The sequence below is a fragment of the Rissa tridactyla genome, chromosome Z (genome assembly GCF_028500815.1).
Source record: "Rissa tridactyla isolate bRisTri1 chromosome Z, bRisTri1.patW.cur.20221130, whole genome shotgun sequence".
NCBI lineage: Eukaryota > Metazoa > Chordata > Aves > Charadriiformes > Laridae > Rissa > Rissa tridactyla.
The window spans coordinates 29,606,663-29,626,277 of record NC_071497.1 but is presented as its reverse complement, the minus strand read 5'-3'; positions in this window follow the sequence as shown (position 1 = coordinate 29,626,277).

The following is a 19,615-nucleotide window of genomic DNA, read 5'->3' as shown; positions in this document are numbered from 1 at the left end:
ATAGAGGCATGAAGGAATAGTTTCCTGGAAACTTATTTTATAATTAGCATATGAGTCCTGAGTATCTGGTGGACCCTCTTCAGCTTCAGCTAGGTTGACAGCTTAAATAACTTTGTGTGTTCTTTTCGTATAATGGCAAGGTCACCACAACTTCTCATGTTCAATTTGCAATGTGGCACACATCACAATGAGAGCAGTTGGCTCTTCACCATTTCTTTTGTAATTCAAACTCTCCCGACTAGAAGGCAGAAAATTGGAGACAAAGTATCTCATCAAAAGGAAAAAATTATTAGAAATCAGAATTGTGTCATTTCTCCAGAGGCTGCACTTTGTATATTTAAATTAAACGTCAGTGCAGAGGCTTGTGATCACATTTTGCACTATTTAAGCACATCTTCTGTCAGATTTAGAAAGCATTTAAATAAGGTTCTGTGAATCCAGGTGAATTTAATCTGTAGTTACCACTGCATAATTTTAGAGCTATCAAGATGGAAACATGCCAGTCTTTTCCATAAAACAACCTGATTTAGAAACTTACTGTTTTTTTCCCTCTCTTTCAGTACAAAAGTACCATGATTTCTAGATAAAGCCATTTGATGTGAAGAAATGTACCCAAACATGGAAAAAAGCAATTTTTTAAATAATTAAGACAGAGGAAAAAGATAAATTGGAAAATTAATTAACAGAAAGGATAAAATTTTCTGATATAGCTAAAAAACAGCTTGAAAGAGACTTGTGAATGTGATGATGGTAAAACTCTGGGGAAGGCTCAAGAATGATTAGCATAATGAAGTTTATTGACTATTGCTTAAGCAGTTGCTGAGCTATGTCTGTAGGCTTTCCACCTACCATGAAATAATCAATTTTATGAACTCTCCTTCAGTGCAGAGTTAAACAAATTGGTTTCCTTGGACCATTTCAGCCTGGACCCCCAGAGAAACCAATCTGAGAAGCCGCAACGGTGAGGAGCTCCAGGGACAACGATTGCAATTGCAAAGATCCACACAGAAGTGAGAGTGAGGAGTTCGCAACAGAAAACAATTATTGTGCGGGCACCAGCAAAAGACATAAATATTAGTTCAAACATGAAAAAAAGTCAGGATCTGCAACTATCTTAAAAAATATTAAAAGTTCCGCTTAGTTATATTCAGGTTAAAGAACAGGCAAAATACTCTGCTACCTATCATTTTGCTCTATTTCTCATCTCAATAATAACATAAATAAAGACCAGCCATGCAGTCTTAATTAATTAATTAACTTAATTAATAAGTTTACTACATGAGGAATTACTAAATGGTATGCTACAACAGACATGAGCAAGCTCTTCCCCAGAGCCTGAGCCAACAAGAGCCATTTAACTCCCATTAGAATATCACAGAGCCCAAGCTAATAAGCCCTGCTGTGAAGCACTGTATATTATTTTAGGAATGATGCCATGCTAAAGCAGCATGGCTTGTATTGGTTGAGAGTGCAAAAGAAGAAGATGATTTGCTAGCTAAAACCCATGTAAACACAGTCATTCACAGCAAAGACTTTAGATTGCTTAGGCACCTCAGCTAGGTATCACTAAAATGAATATTTTCTGTAAGTATAGCTAGAGCCTCATCTAAGAACAAGAGGAGTTACTGCCTTGTTTCCACACAGAAGTCACGATATCTGCTACCTAAGTGATTTAGAATTAACCTAATTAAATCCTAATATTTTCGGTGGTAGGCTACAAAATTCCATCACTTTTTAACTATCATTAGACATGATGTTGTAAATTTGGGGGAAGTGAGGTTGCAAAAAAGTTTACCTGATATTTCTCTCTCTTTTGAAATTAAGATCCCAAAAATTGAGAACAAAGTTACCATACATGCTACTTTGCTAAAATTAAACGTTTTAAATTAGGATATAGTTGCATATAATGGATATATGTTCTTAGAAAATATACTCTATCCTCAGAGATTTTTTAAAAACTCTTTACTTTGGAGGATAATATGATGTGTTGTGGAGGTTTCTCATATGTAGATGCAAGGCCACTGGAACCAAAATACTGGAGCATGCAAATCTGCAAAATCAGATTGCTGAGGAGTACCTCATTCTGTACTTAAAATAAATGGGTATCAGTACAAACTAAGATTCTCAGACAGTGGCTTTATTTTTTAAACTGTTTTGTACTAAAACATTTATCATGTTTAGTAGTTCTCTGGTGCAACAGGAAGATGTGGGTAGGTATTTACCTTATGTACTAACACTGCCTTCTACAGGAAAGGAAGATGATGTGTGTAAAAATATAGAAGACAAGTAAAATTATGGAAGAATCTGATTTCCTCAGCTACAATTCAGTTACAGACGGTAATTTTGGCCTGGCCTTGGTAAGACTGAAATAGTTAGTGAGATTTGTAGAACATTCATAACTAATATTTGGCAAAATATTTAGAAGAAACTGTCATAGTTTCCTGCATATGCCATAAATGAAGGGGAAATCAAGCAAAATGAGCTGGTTTTGCAGTCTGAGCAAAAAAATGACAAGCCACAAAGCTAAGCAGTCAAAAACTGGTACATTGACTGGCGGTAGGTGGGAGCCATACCCAGAGCAAACCTACAGTCTACACCCAAAGTAAACCTACAGTCCCTAGGTCTTTCCCAAAAGCCCATAAATCTCATTTTCCAAAGGTAAGTTTTCTAGAAAACAGAGATGATTTTGCACCCTATTTTTCAAGATGTGGTATATCTATCATAGCAGCAATGTATAATGCACAGCCCAATGACAGTGACTTCAGGTACTGAAGTTTGGGGTTAGGTATAAAATCACACATCCCAACCCAACAGGAAAACTATCTCAGATTAACAAAGTACCTTTAGAAAAATCATGTGGATTCATTCATACTTTGCACTATCAACCAAGTACAGCTGTCATATTTAACAGAAAACTGGATGCAGTGAGTCTGTAATATTTAAAACTGATGTCAAAGGAAATGAAGAATTACAGAAATAGAAAGAAACAAAAGAGGCCAAACAGAATAATCCATACGGTACAGTATCTGATGGTCTTTCCCATACAGAAAAAGATACTATATATCTTACAGGGGAAAACAACAGTAATAGCCTGTAGTAGGTTTCCCTGGGTTTCTCCAGGTTCAAAATTGGAGATATTCAAAACCTGCCTGGATGGGTTCCTGTCCAGCCTGCTCTAGGTGAACCTGCTTTGGCAGGGGGGTTGGACTAGATAATCTCCGAAATTCCCTTCCAACCTCTACAATAATGTGATTCTGTACGTCTTATCATTCCAGCATCCTGCAAAAATGAAGAGAAGGGGCAATGGGAACCTGTCAATTTGTACAAGAACGTCTTAAGTACCAGTGATAGCAGGTTAGGACTAATGCCTCTAGCAAAGCAAAGAGATCTCTTAAAGATCTGTAGCAAAAGTAGTGTCTGTGCCTAAGGGAGACTACACAGATCGAAGACACCGAGACACATCACAGATACATCAAAAGTAGATCTGATACACTTTATGCATTGCTCTGCATTCAAACACCTTTCCTTAAATACACATAATATGCCATATTATTTGTGTTTAGCAGAGTCTGAAAGTCTACTACATTAGCGTAATATCACCAACAGAGCTGTCTCCATAATAATCCTCATAAATTGTTGGTAAATGCTGCTCCTCAGAGTAGTTTTCCTACAAGTATCAGCAATGTTGTGCCTCATAAAAATCTGACTACCACTGGGTTTGGTGTTGCTCTGTCTTGGGCTGTCTGGACTAATTGGTTTGTTCTGCTTCTGCGCTCATCGTCCCTGACAGCTGGGGAACCACAATATGTCCTCACGTCCTTTGCTCTCGTGAGATGTGGCTATTCACAGAATGAGAGCTGCTTTGTTAAGAAATCTTGTCTTGCTTCCCAATTACCCGTTGTCTTCTCAGTCGTTTCCACTCTGTGGGGCTCTTCTATGAAATGCAACCAGCTTATAAACACTCCAGTAATGACGTTTCACTTGTTGCATTCATGATAAGTATCTATTCTGTATGTTCCCCTTGACAATACTGTGGAAAATTTTACTAAAAAAAAAAACACCCGAAACTTCACAAAATCCTCAGGGGACAAACAGATCACTGATAAAGAACAAGTGAACTTTTGCAGTCATAACACAGTAAATTAATGTATTTTCATATAAGGTGTTTATTAGATCTATAAACACAAAGATTTTTGGAGTATACTGAACACACTGTCACTTTTTCAGATTATGTTTGAATTTGTGAAACAGGTTGACTTCATTTCCTCAGGAGTAACTGAATAGTTGAGAACATGAGCTGTAACTTTTGGGTGTTCTTGCTTTTCATGTGTCACTTGATCTTGTTGCTGCTCTGCAGGTGGGTGAACATCAGTCCTGCAATTTTGGAAAAAAAATTTGAAGACCTATCAAGGGGTTGAATTTATTAGGAAAATAAAATTCAGGAATTTTAAAAAGAGGGAAGAGATAATCATGATTAGACTGGGTTTTGTTCAGGATTGTGCAGGCTTTACCTAAAACATCATACCTAAAACTAAAATGCAGCTACTGTCACATTTAATTCAATTTGAATTTCTCTAGCCAGATTTGCACAAAAGGGAAACATATGTATGTATCATCCAACACAAAAACAATATGGCCACCTCTTTGTCTGGTTTATTTAATTGCTTTCCTGCCGGGGATTGTGGGATTCTGTCTTTCCTGAATGAGTGACCCATGCCATTTTAAATACACCAAGTGTTTTGAATTTACTGACCCATGTATGTCATGTCTGTCCAGCCCACAGCTATTGACACTGAAGAGTTAGACGTGCTGTCTCCTCCGTGGCAGGCTCGTGCTGCTGTCTGTTTAAAGTTTGTGTTCCATGAGCATCCGCTGAGGGCTGTTTGTAATAGCCTCCTGATTCATGTTCATGCTGCTAGACAACAGGCTATTCCTCACATCCATAAAGAACCATAAGCATGGTGAGTCCTAATTGATTTTTTAATCTATGCATCTCACGGAAAGTCCCAGATCTGTTGTTGTTCGTAAAACATTAAGAGGGTAAGAGCTCTTCTTAGCAGCTGAGACTGGGTGTAATACAGGCCAGGATTTTTAGATGCCTCTGAAAAGCTGACAAAGGAGCAGATAACTGGAGCATGATATAGCATTCTGAAACAGGCTGATACACAGAAAGACAAGAGAAGATGGTGAGAAAGGCACAAAGATGGAGGAGGGCATGTGAAGGACATGTGCCATGTTCCTCACCTCCCCCAGCACAGGGATGGGGCTCAGCATCCTCCACCTCCTTCTTGTGGTGGCACTCTACAACAGATAGCTGGCAGATAAGTAAGGCTTGCCATTCTTCCGGGAAGGTCCTTGAAGTCACCTTTCACAAGGACTTTTAGTAGCTTCAACTTGGCTTGGGTTTACACCACTTGGAAGGGAAATGGGACTGCAAGGTGGCTGGGCTGGGAGCTTTGGGATCTTTGGCAGCACCCTGCAACCTGAAGACCCAAATGCAGTGTAAGTGTAAACAGCTTCAATCTGATGCTTCTGAAAGAACATGAAGGATTGCACCTTCCACAGATAAGGTGAAGATTAATCTGTCAATATTTGTACAACTGAAAATGTGAAAAGCAATAAAATGATCATGAAGACAGAGCACAAGTAAACTAAAAGATTCCTTTTACCTTCACTGGAGTGTGGAACTGGTCCCATAAATAAATCTATTTGCTGCTGTTGCAAGCTATCCCTTTTTGAATTTTGGGCTGACAGATGCCTACTTGCTTACATGGGCTTGAAAATCTTGAGGCTTATTATGGAGTTGCATACTCTCTACATTTCCGCATCCTGCTCGGTGCTCTGTTGCAGCTCTAAGCAATTAAAGAGTTTACAGTTTCTTTACGCCAAGCATACGCCAAATGCTGTTCTTACTTATGACATGGTGTGATTCAGCACAGTGAAATCAGCTGATAGACCAGGATTTAATCCTATGAATTTTCTACAAAAAGCATAAGCAAAGAGTTATCAAGAAGGGAAGTTGTTTGGGGTTTAGCATGGCATCTAGCACTGTAAGTGATAATTCTATTTCATTTTAAGTAAAGCAGAAATAAAATGTTTAGCATATAGTGGACGTATTATGCTCTGCTGGTATTTATTTTGCTCATGTCAGAAAAATTACATTAGCTTGTCTGGTAAATCTTAACAATAAAGCTACACAATGACTGTCATTAATCATTCCCATGTTACACCCATATCGTGTAAAAGTTTATATATGCTTGAAATTAACATTGCATGTATTGTTTTCATTTCATAGCAGCATGTTTTATGTGTTTTTTTCATTTTCAAATGGAAAAAAAGAAGAAGTTCTTTTGTGGCAGGGCTTTTCTTTTTTTTTTTTTTAACATCCCTTCATACTCTTACGGTCTGCTTGGTTGCTAAGAATGACAAACGTCTCTTTTTTTGGCAAGTATGAAAGAGAGCACAACCCTGTTGAACAACTTCATAGAAATATCTGTACATATAAGGATCTTTTCAATACACATATCAAGTGGCTTTACTGTTCTTACTATCACAGTCTCACTTTTCCTGTGCCATACATACAACAGTCTTCCTTCCTATACTGATCCCCTTACAGCTGAGTATGATAAGAACAAGGGAGCTGAGGAAGACATAGGGGTGAGGAGAGGACCAGGGACAGGACTTGAACTGGGTGGGGAAAATGGCTGTGGGGGAATGATTTCTTAATTTAAAAGAAGCTGTGGGAGGTAAACCAGCCCTGTAGGGCAACGATGTGGAGGAGGGGAAAGGCTGCTGTGATGGCGAGAGCCAGAAGGAAGCTGGAAGAACTCAGAAGCTGACAAGAGAGTACTGACATCTGTTTATGCAGTGCTTAAAAGGTTAAAATTTCAGTAGTTGGCTGCATTTTAACCATTCTGGGGGATGCTTGTGTTTTGCCGAGACTGTGGTGAGAAGAACCCAAAGACGAAGAAAAAAAGATAAAGATGTTACAACAGGGACTATACTTGTGGTAGGGTTTTCAAAGATTAGTAAATATTTCACCAAAGTAACTATGCAGCAAATGATCCCACCTACGAAGTATGACTTTTCTACAACTGGAGAATTCAGGAGGTAAAGTCTGCAGCAGGGAGGCAGTCCTACTTTTAGACTTACATCCCAGTGCAGTCTGAGAGGCAGAGCGACTAGCGACCTTTCTTAGTATTAGGGCAGAAAAATGCACTTCTGTCTATATCTTGTTACAACAAAAATAGAGGGCAAGTCGGTGGAAGAACCATAACTAACTGCTACTGTCAGAGCTGCAAGCTTTGAACAAGTAAGATCCAATGCAAATATTCAAATCCTTAAGGCTTTAGCATGGGCTTAACCATCCCTAGTGTGCCAATATGTATATAAGGGGAAGATGGTGTGTGGGGTGAACCAGTGCTTGTGAGGGAGAGCTCTGCAGCAGGCAGGTGCTGACACCGGCCTAGCAAACCTGAAAGTAAAGGCTGTGTCCTGCACAGCCACGCTCGCCGTGAGCTCAGCCTCCCTTGCAGCGTGCTCCCAGGGGTGACAACTGTGAAAAAAGGGGTGCCATCAGCGCAGTCCTAACTAAGGGGAAGTTGGTAGGTGTTGGGCTGCTCAGCCTCGCAGAGAGCAGCTGAGTTTTGGGTTACGACTATTTGCTGAGGAGGGCAGAGGAAGTCTGCAGCCTTGCAATGTGTGAAGGAACAGTTTGTCTAACATGTAGCTTGTTTTTCATGGATGTGATGTAGTGGGAGCATTTTCCTTATTCCCTATGGAAGTGAAGGAGGCTGTCAGTGGACTAGCAGCTGCAGAGCATAATTACTATTCGAGTCAATCTCAAATGAGGTCATAATAATAAATAACATAAACATTACAAAGTACATTTGATGGTCTCCTTCAACATCTGTACTTTGCTTAGTATTTGTGGCAGCCATCACTTTATGGAACAGAAAAGGATAAAAATTTTTGCTAATAAAAATTGATCTAGATTTTCTTTGTTACCATCTTTCCCCTCCTCTATTTCCTACACTAAGTCTCTCAATCTTTTTTAAAGTAATCTGCTCTTCAGTTCCTTTTTGCTAAGGCCCAGTTTCCTTCTAAGAAAATCTTATAGAAAGAGAGGGAGTAAGAGACCATAATATAAGGCAGACACTGTTTTGCAATAGAATTTCTTAGATTCTGGCATAACTGTTTCTCTGCAGTAAATGTATGTTTTCCATCAGACTTTGCTCTACCATGTGGCCTAATCTTCTTGATATTTTGCCCAACATATTATGAGCTCAAGCTACTATTTCTTTCCTTTGTACAAGCCAGTAATATAAATGCTAGAGCAAATGGTATAAACCCCAGTGGAAAACACATATCTATTTCATTGGGGTTATTAGTTGCCAATGGGAATAAACAGATTTTTGTCTTTGAAGAGCTCATTAGCTTCTAAGGAAAAAAAAGCAATACAAAAAAACTTTCTAACCTTGGAAATCTATTGGGACCCAAACCCAAAATTTCATTTAGTATTTTTGGGAGCGTCTGCTGACCTTGGCTTCAACAGACCTTGTGAGCTGTACTTTAGCCCACACAGCTTTAGATGCTCACAGTTGACTTAGAAGATATCCATTACTGCTTGTGTCCAAACTGGAAAAGGGTGTTGGTTTAGAAAACAACTGCCTGAGCTTCCACGATGAACTCCTCTATTAGATCATCCCCTTTGCTAGCTTTTCCCAACTATTTGAATGCTTACCTTTTCCTCAAGATTGGCCAAGGGAATATCTTTCTTGGAAAATGTAAGGCATCCATCAATATTCCCTGAAAATCCTATCCCCATACAGAAGTGCAGTGTATGCAAGAGGTGCAAATCACCAGCTACCTGTCTCACTCTCTGTTTCCATTTAAAAAAAAAAAAAGGAAAATAGCACGATATATCAGGTCAAATATTGTGATTCTTACTTGATCTAAATTGCTATCCATGTTTCAATGTTGAAAGGAAGATTGTTCAAGAAAATACCAGGAAGTCTGCCGGTTTTGTTTTCTCAGAAGGCAGTCACATCCTGCTAGTGGTCTTGTCTCCAGACTGAATCTCTGGACGGAATTCTAAAGATATTTTAATCATATTGTGCTTCAGAACACAAATCATTTTACAAACCAGAAAAAGAGCCTTTGGATAAATGGCACGTATCAGAAAAAGGTGGGAAAATTATTTATTTGTGATCAATTTTGCTGGTTCCATACCACTTAAAGTTATGGTTTTATGATGAAGAATACTATGTAGAAAGAATCAAGTAGTTAAACTAAACGGAATAATTTTCATACGTAATGTCTACATGTGACCTTGGAAATGCTGGCAAATTAATTCAAATTGCTAGACTTGTAAACACAAATCCCTGAACAAATTTATTCAAATTTAATAAACAAATTTAATTGTACTTCTAAATCTAATAAATTACATTTTCAAATGGATTTTAAAAGCCATCAAGGGCGCGTGACAATGTATTTGAATCCAAATTCAACTTTCATAGTCTAGGCTACGTAGCAATTACAACACCCGAGTTGTTCACAGTTATATATATGAACGACTTATTTGGTGTAAGGGAATAGCACATAACAAGTGGTAAGCTGTTAAGAATATCTTTTTTTTCTGTATCAGGAGAATTGGTCAGTGAATATAACTCATGTTTTATTGAGATATGAAATAGCCATCGGTAGTATGACTGTTAGTTCTCCAAGAACAAAGCTACGGTAACCCCGGGATTCAGATTTCTATCACTACCATCTCTACATCATCTGTCTTGTGGCTGTCTTACACTCCCACATACTTGACTCTCTGCTTAAAAAAATACTGTTAAAGTTAATATTTCTATTACTGAAGATCATGGACAGGGTCTTTCTTTCACTTTAACTACTATTCTTGAGTTTGTTTGAATTTCATACCCAGCCCTTCCCCTAGCACAGGCATTGGGTGCTTTTATGTAGCCTCATCCTCACTGTTAAAATGACCTGTAACTGGCAATATGTCAGCAGCTGTTTCTTTTTTAATGTAATACCATTGGCTGTTATTAAGAGGACCTCAGTAGTGAGCACTAACTTAACAAGATGACTTTCATTAGTTGTAGGGAAAAAACATAAGGGAGAATTTGCCTACCATTTTGAACCACATTTTCTTCAGTAGTGCTGGAATTTTTTCCTGTCCCTTTCAGGATACTGACAGCATTTTGTTCAGATTTAGTCACCCAGCTCGCTGTCAACTCTGGATCATCACGAAGCAGAACCCTTGGCTCTTTTACATGTTTGCACAATGAAGAGTAATAGTCAAAGACGCTGTTTGTAGACTGAGGAACCTTATCTCTCAACTTCCACCTATGTTAAAGTAAGTGTTTACCCTTTAGAAAAATATTCATCATTTTGCACCATGCCTCTTTATGTAAATAAAGTAAATCTACAACATTTTAAACATCTTAATAAAATAAAAAAATAAAAATAAATAAATGAGTATTCACACACAACCCTTTATCAAGGCTATTTGCTTCTGAACAAATACAGTGGTTTCATGAGTACCATAGTCCCAGAATTCACATATTTGTATGGAGCCAAAAAGGACTGGAAGATCTTGCACAGAAATTTGAATCCAATGACAAAGTTTCTTGAGTCATGTAAACAAAAAGAGCATGAAAGTGGTGGCACTAAGTAGCAAAGACAGAATTGAAATGGAGGACAACAGAGGCATATGCCAAAATTAAATTAATATTTTACCTTTCTAGAATGATGCTAAAATTGAATTCATGGGCCAAGGCAGGATGGCTAGACAGTATGAGAGTATGGAACTAGAAATTATTATGTTAAAGATGGAAACAGAATTTTACTAATTTACTGCCCCCAACTCAGAATAATCTTAACTGCAGAAGCCTGCAAAGCCCTCCCCTATGGTATAGCTCAGAGGAAGGTCTTTAACACAGAGTGAAAATCTAACCTGTTTTTTTGTGTGTGCGTGATTCATGTGCTACATATTTATGAACTATAAAACAAGTTTTCCTTTCTAAAGTGGAGGCTAACCTTTTGGAAGCAGAAAAAAAAAAGGCATAAATCTCATTGGATTATTAATCATAGGAAAGTGATGGGATACTGTTGTGGTTGCAGCAGATGTTATCCCAAGGTTTACTAAGCAAAGTAGTTTCCAGTAAAGATCAAGAAATACTGTTGCTTTTCTACTATGCAGAGTGAGATCCCACCTGTAAGGAAGATAGATGTGAAGTAAAATAGGTGATAAGGGTTTTTTTTGACAAATTGAATAGAAAGCCTTTTACAAGAAAATAATAAATGGCCTTTATTCCTGTGTCAGAATTCTTCCAAATAAGAAGGTCTTACAGCTATTAAGGCCAATATTGGTAATGACACACAAGCAAATAGATATAAATCGTCAGTATCTATAAGCTAAATATTTCTATTAGTGGTGCTATAGAACAACTTTCCAAGAGGAACAGTGATGGGAAAATAGACTACTAAAATGAGTGACGGTTCTTAGTCCATTTGTGGATGAGATTACTTGGCACGCTGAACAGATAGCAGGATTCAGTGCTGCATTATGACCCTCCTAGTCCTGTGCTTTTCAGAGTGTAGGCCTGTTCTTGCCTTTTATAAACAGTATAGTCATTGAATTTGTATTTCCTCCTTGCAAATAATCTTGTATGATTTCTTCCCCATAATAAAAGATACTCCAAAAAGATGGGAAATAATTTCTAATCTGAAAGTCTCTGTGTAAAAATACAGAATCTAAAAGAGAAAAATCAGTAAGGTTGAGTGAGGAATTTTCACCAGGATCTCAGTTAGTCAATGATATCTTAGTGTCTGAACGAAGAACAACAGGTAGACTTCCAGGGATGTGGGACAACACCTGTAATCAGCTGAGTTTTTTGAAAGTGTGTGTTAAAGGACAAAACGTGAAGGTACCAGTTTTGCAGACATAGCCATCTTAATCAGGGGACTTGTACTAGCATATCCCTAAAACCTGTATATTTAAGGATATCGTAAGGTGCTTGCATTTTTCCTGGGCCTGTGTCATGGTTTAACCCCAGTAGGCAGTATCGGACATCCCTTTGGGTAGCTGGGTTCAGTTGTGTCAGCTGGGTCTTCCCCAAAATTCTTGTGCACCCCCAGCCTACTTGCTGGCAGGGCAGCATGAGGAGCAGAAAAGGCCTTGACACTGTATAAGGACTGCTCAGAAACAACTAAAAAGCATCAGTGTGTTATCAACACTGTTTTCATCACAAATCCAAAACATAGTGCCATACAAGCTACTATGAAAAACATTAACTCTATCACAGGCAAAAAACAGTACAGTCTGGCCATAATTTCTGTCACACCTGCAGTACTTATTAAAATATTTGCCTTTTAAGACATAACTGTCAAAGTGTAAACAAAGACAGGTGCTGCTATTTTGGGCATGGAAACCCCAGGTGCTGCCATTTTGGGCATGGAAACCCAATCTGGGATGGTTTCCAGCTTTAAAAAAAAAAAAAAGAAAATAGAAGCAGCAGATACCTCAGCATTTCTCTGTCATATTCTGATGCTCCAACCCTCCAGGTAGACTCCACAGGCAATTCCTGTTGAAGTCTGGAGTACTTTTATAATCCATATGTGAATTACTTGTATATAAGCCTAATCAGCTGTTATAGTATGGTAAGAAATTCTCACCTTTGTGGAATGAAGAGTTCATTAGAGTCATGTGCATTTTCATTGAGTTTATGTAAGCTTGACAACATGATCCAACAGAAGGTTGTAGATTCTGAAGGTATTCTGTAGGGTCCGTGATTATTGCACTGTGACATCTTTTTTGCATATGGTAGAAGTAATGTACCTCAGCTGTACACTTCCAATGACAAAATTAAAATTTAAACACATTAATGTCCAACTGTGTCACTTTCTCCTGCTTATTAACCTGACTAAAGATTCGTCAAACACACGTTGCATTACCATCTCTGCTACCATCACTTTTTGAGCTGTGGCTGCTTCTTTTCCTGCTGGGATTCTCCAGCAATTCTGATGCCAAGCCCAAACTGCTAAGCCCAACAGAGTCTATTAATTTTGGTACCTCTCCACACACACTGTATCTCATTTAATATTAGGGTTTTGGGTTCATTGCAATTAGTAGTCCAGTGGTTTAATATAACATTATAGTTTCAGGTACAGCTTTTGAACATTAACATTCACTTTAATCTTAGACATGGACATCACTTGTAAACTAGTGGTACATTGTAAGTAGACTAACTTCACTACCCCAATCACATACTTTACCTAAATTATTAACCATGAGATATCCTCAGCCTTTTGGAATTGTCATCAGATATTTTGCTGTTAATTTATGATGCCATTTTTAGAACTACTTACAACTGTGATTGCATGGCACATACCATGAGTGAAATCCTGGACAAATGAAATGACTGACCAACTTCCCTCGTTCCAGCAGGTTACTGAAGGTATTTATTTTAGGGTTTTTCAATTTCCTATTTAAATAAATAGCATTATTTTATTTTTAATTAGATATTTAAATAATTTCATTTAGCTGAGTAAAATACTTGATCGAGTGTGAAGACGCGTACTTACGTGAGCAACTGCAGTACCCGCATGGACACCAAATCCTTAGAACAACTTCAAAAATTCATAGTTTCTGTAAATAGCAATGAAAGGAATAATTACGGTGGTTATGGACCCTACATATTTAGTGAGTCTCTGGATCTTGCTTTTGACACATGACTGGAGACAGCAACAGTGCAGTACACACAGTCCATATTCTATATAAACTCCAAGTAGAAATCACCCTAATACATTATGATTAAGGATTTCCTTGTTATAATCTGGACCATTTGCTGATCCAGACTGGCTATAAATAGCTCTGAAGAAGATCTGGTTTGCTGCCTATTAAGTCATTGTTAAACCAATGTGCTCATGGCTATAGGTACAATGCTGCCAGATAATCCTTTTCAAGACTTAGCATAGCAATGTCCTAAAGTATCACAGGAGATAACTAGAGTGTCAGTGACAAACATGCTGGTAAAGACCATGTTTTATGCCATGACTGTTCAAGAAAAAATATATGAGCTTTCTTTTCCATGACATCTGTAACATCTCAGTCAGTGAGTACTTCCAAGTAATTGTCTACTCTTGGGGTTGGTTGAGTGTTTCATGATGAGGAATTTTTGTTATACTTGGATAAACTCACTAAAACTTAGACTTGACTTTTGGCTTGCACAGAAAAAGGCTGGCTTCAAAAAGGACAAATGTTTTTTTGGCTTGAGTTTTGGTCAACAGTATCTCTTGGTGAGACTCTAGAAGCAGTGTGGGAGTTTCAAACTGATAAATAAGCCAAACACACAAGTTGCTTTTGATCAATGAAATTACTAGGAGAAAGCAAGATACCACTTCATTTGTAGTTAAAACTGGTGAAAACTTGCTTTAGTTCTCATTTCTTTGTGCACTGTCAAATTCTCTAATTACCAACTTGCTATCAAACAATCCTTTTATGGCAGCATGTGTAGTCAGAGCAAAAAAATCTAAATCCTTGTTTTTCTCATGTTTTATGTTTTGTGGCACAATACTGCACTGATCTTTAATGGGTTTTTTTGCCACCTCACAATAAATGAAAATCAAGGGTGTAAACTCTAGCCATTGATGCTAATTGAACAAAAGGGGTTATAACAGACGAACGTGATAGAGATAAATCCAAATTGAAGTATTTTTTTAATTATTTAACTTATTTACAGGCTAAGAAAAATCTTCTGGGTCTTCTACTCCTACTTCTACTCCTACTTGAAGATGATATGTGATGGTGATAAAATAGCAGTGTTTGTATCTATTGCTCAGCTTTACATTGCAATTTTCTAGGTACACTACCAGTAGTCATCTTGGTCTCTTTTGTTCAGGGCATGTATGCAGGTAAGTACATGGGGAATAAAAATCAGCAGAACTGACCTTGTAAAAACTCATTAGAAAAGCTAACGGTGTTGTCCTACCTTCTGTTTGGGGGGTTTTAACTGGGGTCTCTGTCCCAGAGCTCTCATCTGACTGGATTACAGGGACTATTAGCAAGAGTTTCTCAGAAAGCAAACTTCTGCAATGTTTGGCTTTCACTTCATTTCTAGATGCAATACAAAGTTTGGGTTTATATTTCGGTTTTGTTTTTTAAACTTCTATCTCCTTAATTTCATTGGTTCTTACGTGACTCAAAGACAGCTACTCTCAGAAGGGCTACCATGGCAGATGAGAGTGCCTTCAGTAGTCAAGCTTAGATTGACTGTTTATTCATGAGAAATTGGAAGCAAAGTCTTTTTGAATGAAAGGTTTTTCATAGTTAAAAATCCCAGGTGGGGTTATTGTAGTCTTCTGTGAAGATGCTAATCAGTATATGTGAAATCCTTAAGAAACTTTTTTTTCACAAAAGGAACTCTATTTCAACTATGCCAAATTGTCATCATTACTAGGATAATCCTGGCAGAACTGAGAAAGGGAACTGATATTTCTTGCCCTCTGATGTGCCTCTTGTTTGGGTTACAAATGATCAATGTCCTGTCTGTGCTGTGCCCATAGTGACACCAAAGGGCCTAGTCCTTTGACATAAATTTTCAAGTGTAATACTCAGGGACTGCCCAGTTCTTTCTGTATGGGATTAGTGCTGCCTGCATGCAGTCCAGCTGCTGCATAAGTGGGTTTGCCACTAAGCATACTTTCCAGCATCTGTCTTTGTTGTTGTATGTATCCCCTTTTTGAGCAAATCCTGCTGTTCCAGTGCATTTACTTGACTTTCATTTATTTGACATCTTCTAGTATTAGGTCTGATTGCCTCAGTTGTTATTACAATTTTTCTTTTTTACTAGAATGACTGTTTCTTTATTTTCTTCCTGTTCCCTTATTCACTCCTCATACTGTTCACAGAGCCTTCTTCTGTTTGCCAAAGAAGATAAATCTCCATATGACTCCTCTTCCTTACAGCCTTCTGTTTCAATTTCTTGCTTGATATTCCTCTGATTTTTCCTCCCTGGGAACCCCAAATCATCGTCGTTAATTTTAATTATCCAACACATTCATCAGTTGAGTAAGGAGAACCCAGACGCTGTGTTTGTGTGCAGGTGTATCAACATGGAGTACAGACATTCCATTTACTGACAGGCCCTTGGGTTTGTCCATAGGCTAGGGCAGCGTTCCCAAATTCCTGGGGGAACCAGAGGAACCTGGGGCAGGACTCTGCCCTTCGTAACCTCCCAGGAGCTGCATTTCAAGCCTATGACCTAGGTTGGCTTTGGTGCCTCTATCAGTCCATTAACACATGGATCCTCTCAATCTATTACAAATTCCTCTGTACACTCAAAGGTAAAGATCCCATTTCTTCCTCTTGACTGAATAGTAGGATGGTATTTTTGTTTGTGCGTGTGTATCTGTCTGGTCCAGATGCCTTTCACAATCACTTACTAAAACCTACTGAAAGTATTGTAAGGGGGTGTGCCTGGGGAAAAATATTCGTGATCTCAATGGATTTTAAATTGTTCCTAATATCCTTGCTTTCATTGAACATGATCTAACACAAGTTTCAAATATATGTCCAGAACAAAACCGGACATTGAGTTCACTCTAACTTTCATGGCACAAATTCAAAAACTTGTTATGATTGAAGGGGAAAAATGGCAATTCACACAAATATGTTTCTGTGCAATTAAGCCATACCTCTAGATTGATCCTGGCACCCCACAGCCGAAATCCTCAATTCGTACTCAGCAAAATGCAAACTTCTTGGTATGCCTCTCCTCAGACTGTGAACAAACACATTATGTTCACTGCACATTCTATATAGTGCTTGACTAATTTTTCTACCCACTTCACGTCACTAGAAGTTGAAAAATGTCTGCATTTATTGTCATCAAACAAAAAGCGAGACCACTGCATAAAGCAGAACAACTTTCGTATGGGAAATTTAGATAACTTAATTTCTGATTTAAGTACCCATTTGAAACAAATAAGGGGGGGTGGGGGGAAGCAAAAGCCCAAACCCACATTTCTTCTACATAAATTGGCTTTAAAAGGACACTAGCAAGTGCCAGAATTCACCTATACATTGACGTATGAACGTGGCTGATCTAAGAGCATATTATAACCCATCCTAGTCACTTGCTGTTGTAAAACTGAGAACTAAGGTTTTAATTTAAGGTAAATGTGGTGAAATATAATGCAACATTAGAATATTAGTTCCCAGGTAGTAACAGTGAATGAAAAGAATGATACCCTCATGGCAAGGGATAGAGAAAGATCTTCCGGAACAGAACGGTAATTAATCGGTCACTGAGATAAGATATACATTCTATTTGACTTTAGTTGATCCCCTGTAATTATGTAAGTAAATAAATAAATAGATAGCTCCAAGGCCATGAGATATCCTGGTAATCTTACTAGATGTCCAAGTACATAGAAGTATGGAACTGTGGTGTGGGCATAAAAAAACAATCATCTTGTTCCTAGTCTCGATCTCAGCCATATTTTTTTTGTTTATTTTGTTTAGTAGAACAATTTTGTCTCTTTCCTTCAGTACTTCCCTAAGTTTTGTCCCATGGATTGCCTAGGCTTTTTGATAGTGAAAATCAGTGCTTGGTCCCACAGCTGCTGAAGCTAATGAAAAGTTCTACCACCTGCATGGCCATATAGAAGCAGAACAATCTCCACAGCTAGAGGGCTAGCATCAGTTTTCCATAGTGGTCATTCTACCTGCTATTTTATTTCTAAATATTACTACCAATCTAATTTTCTATTTTAGTTCTCTGGCTTCCTGACTCTTACATTAGGGTTGGGGTTTTTTTTCTCTAAATAATATTTTAAAATTCCTTTAGACTTTATAGCTTCCTTAAATTCAGTCTTGCATTGTCCCCGACAGAACATATATTCTCTTGTTTTTTCTTGATTGGGTTGAATTTCCATGGGTTTTTTAAGATACCCTTTGGCTATTTTGTTTTTATGCTTAAGACTATGCATTCTCTCTCTGATATTTCTAAGGTCTCATGCTGAGCTGAGTGACTGCAATCACAGAATCACAGAATCACAGAATGGTAGGGTTGGAAGGGACCTCTGGAGATCATCTAGTCCAACCCCCCTGCCAGAGCAGGGTCACCTACAGCAGGTTGCACAGGAACACGTCCAGGCGGGTTTTGAATGTCTCCAGGGACGGAGACTCCACCACCTCTCTGGGCAGCCTCTTCCAGTGCTCTGACACCCTCAAAGTAAACAAGTTCCTTCTCATGTTTAGATAGAACTTCCTATGTCCAAGTTTGTGCCCATTACCTCTTGTCCTGTCACTGGGCACCACTGAAAAGATCCTGGCCCCATCGTCCTGACACCCACCCTTTAAGTATTTATAAGCACTGATAAGATCCCCCACTCAGCCAGCTTTTTTCCTGACTAAAAAGATCCAAGTCCCTCAGCCTTTCAGCTGAATAAGAAAATTACTGATGTTCTAATGTCACATCGTGGGGCTTTTATCTATGTCTTTTAAGTACCCTATCCTTAGCACAAAGATTGTTTGTTTGGTTTTTTGGTTTTGTTTTTTTTTTTTTTTTTATTATTTCTTTCCTCCATACTGTTGTACATGTCTGTATTGTCTGTAAGAGACAGTGATTGTGAGCTTACTGTGTTATCATTCAATGCCACGATCCTATTCAACTAATCCAGACATATCTCTACCACAAAAAAGTGAATCCTCTCTGACTGCCACGTGCGCCAGCATTTTAGTTTCACACACAGTTGTAAGCACTCAGACCATACACAATTTCTGTTTGCTATTGAACGTGTGCCCACATTGTATCCATGTGTGTTGTAGGAAGAGAGTGTAACTCTACCCATGCTAAAGGCTCACCAAACAGGTTAAAAGACAGCATTATCAGATTCCATATTAAATGCTTTCTTTAATCATTCTGGTGCTGGATGCTGCAATGGAGAGCAGGGAAGTTGCTCTGACTAGTTTCTAAGGGAGAGCAAAGGAGAGATGATGAAACCACTCTGCAGCCTTACTAAGCCATGGCTGAAGCCCCCACCTTTTAGCAGGAGGGGAACAGAGACAGAAGGTTAGAAGAACATGGAGTAAAACATAGATCCATAAGAAAACAAAAGAATGATGATGAAGAAAAGATTTATAACTACCCTTATAGAGCTTGAGAACCTGACCTCTCCAGCAAATGCCTCACTTCCCTCCAGAGGGTGGCTCACGAAAATATGCTTGCACTGTGTTAGCACATTTATTCCCTGTTCTTGATTGCATAGCCCTGAGGTTGGGAAAACCAGAATATAGTTGCCAGTGAAATTCAGTATGGGTTACTTTCACATGAGCATCGTCTAGTATTTCCAAAAAAGGTAATGCTAGTAGTAACCATGGTGGTTTTGGAGGCAGACATTTGGTGAGATCATTATATTTGCTTTCAGTTAGATTAGATTAGGTGAGGTCATTATAGAAACAGGTGAATATTTTTTTTGGTAGTAAATTTTGTGCTCTTTGTGGAACTGCTACACTCTGTTTATTTTAAAATTATAGTCTACAGTCCTTTCTGCTTGTTTGGTGGCTATTAAATTGAGAGAGAAATTTACTAAAAAGATT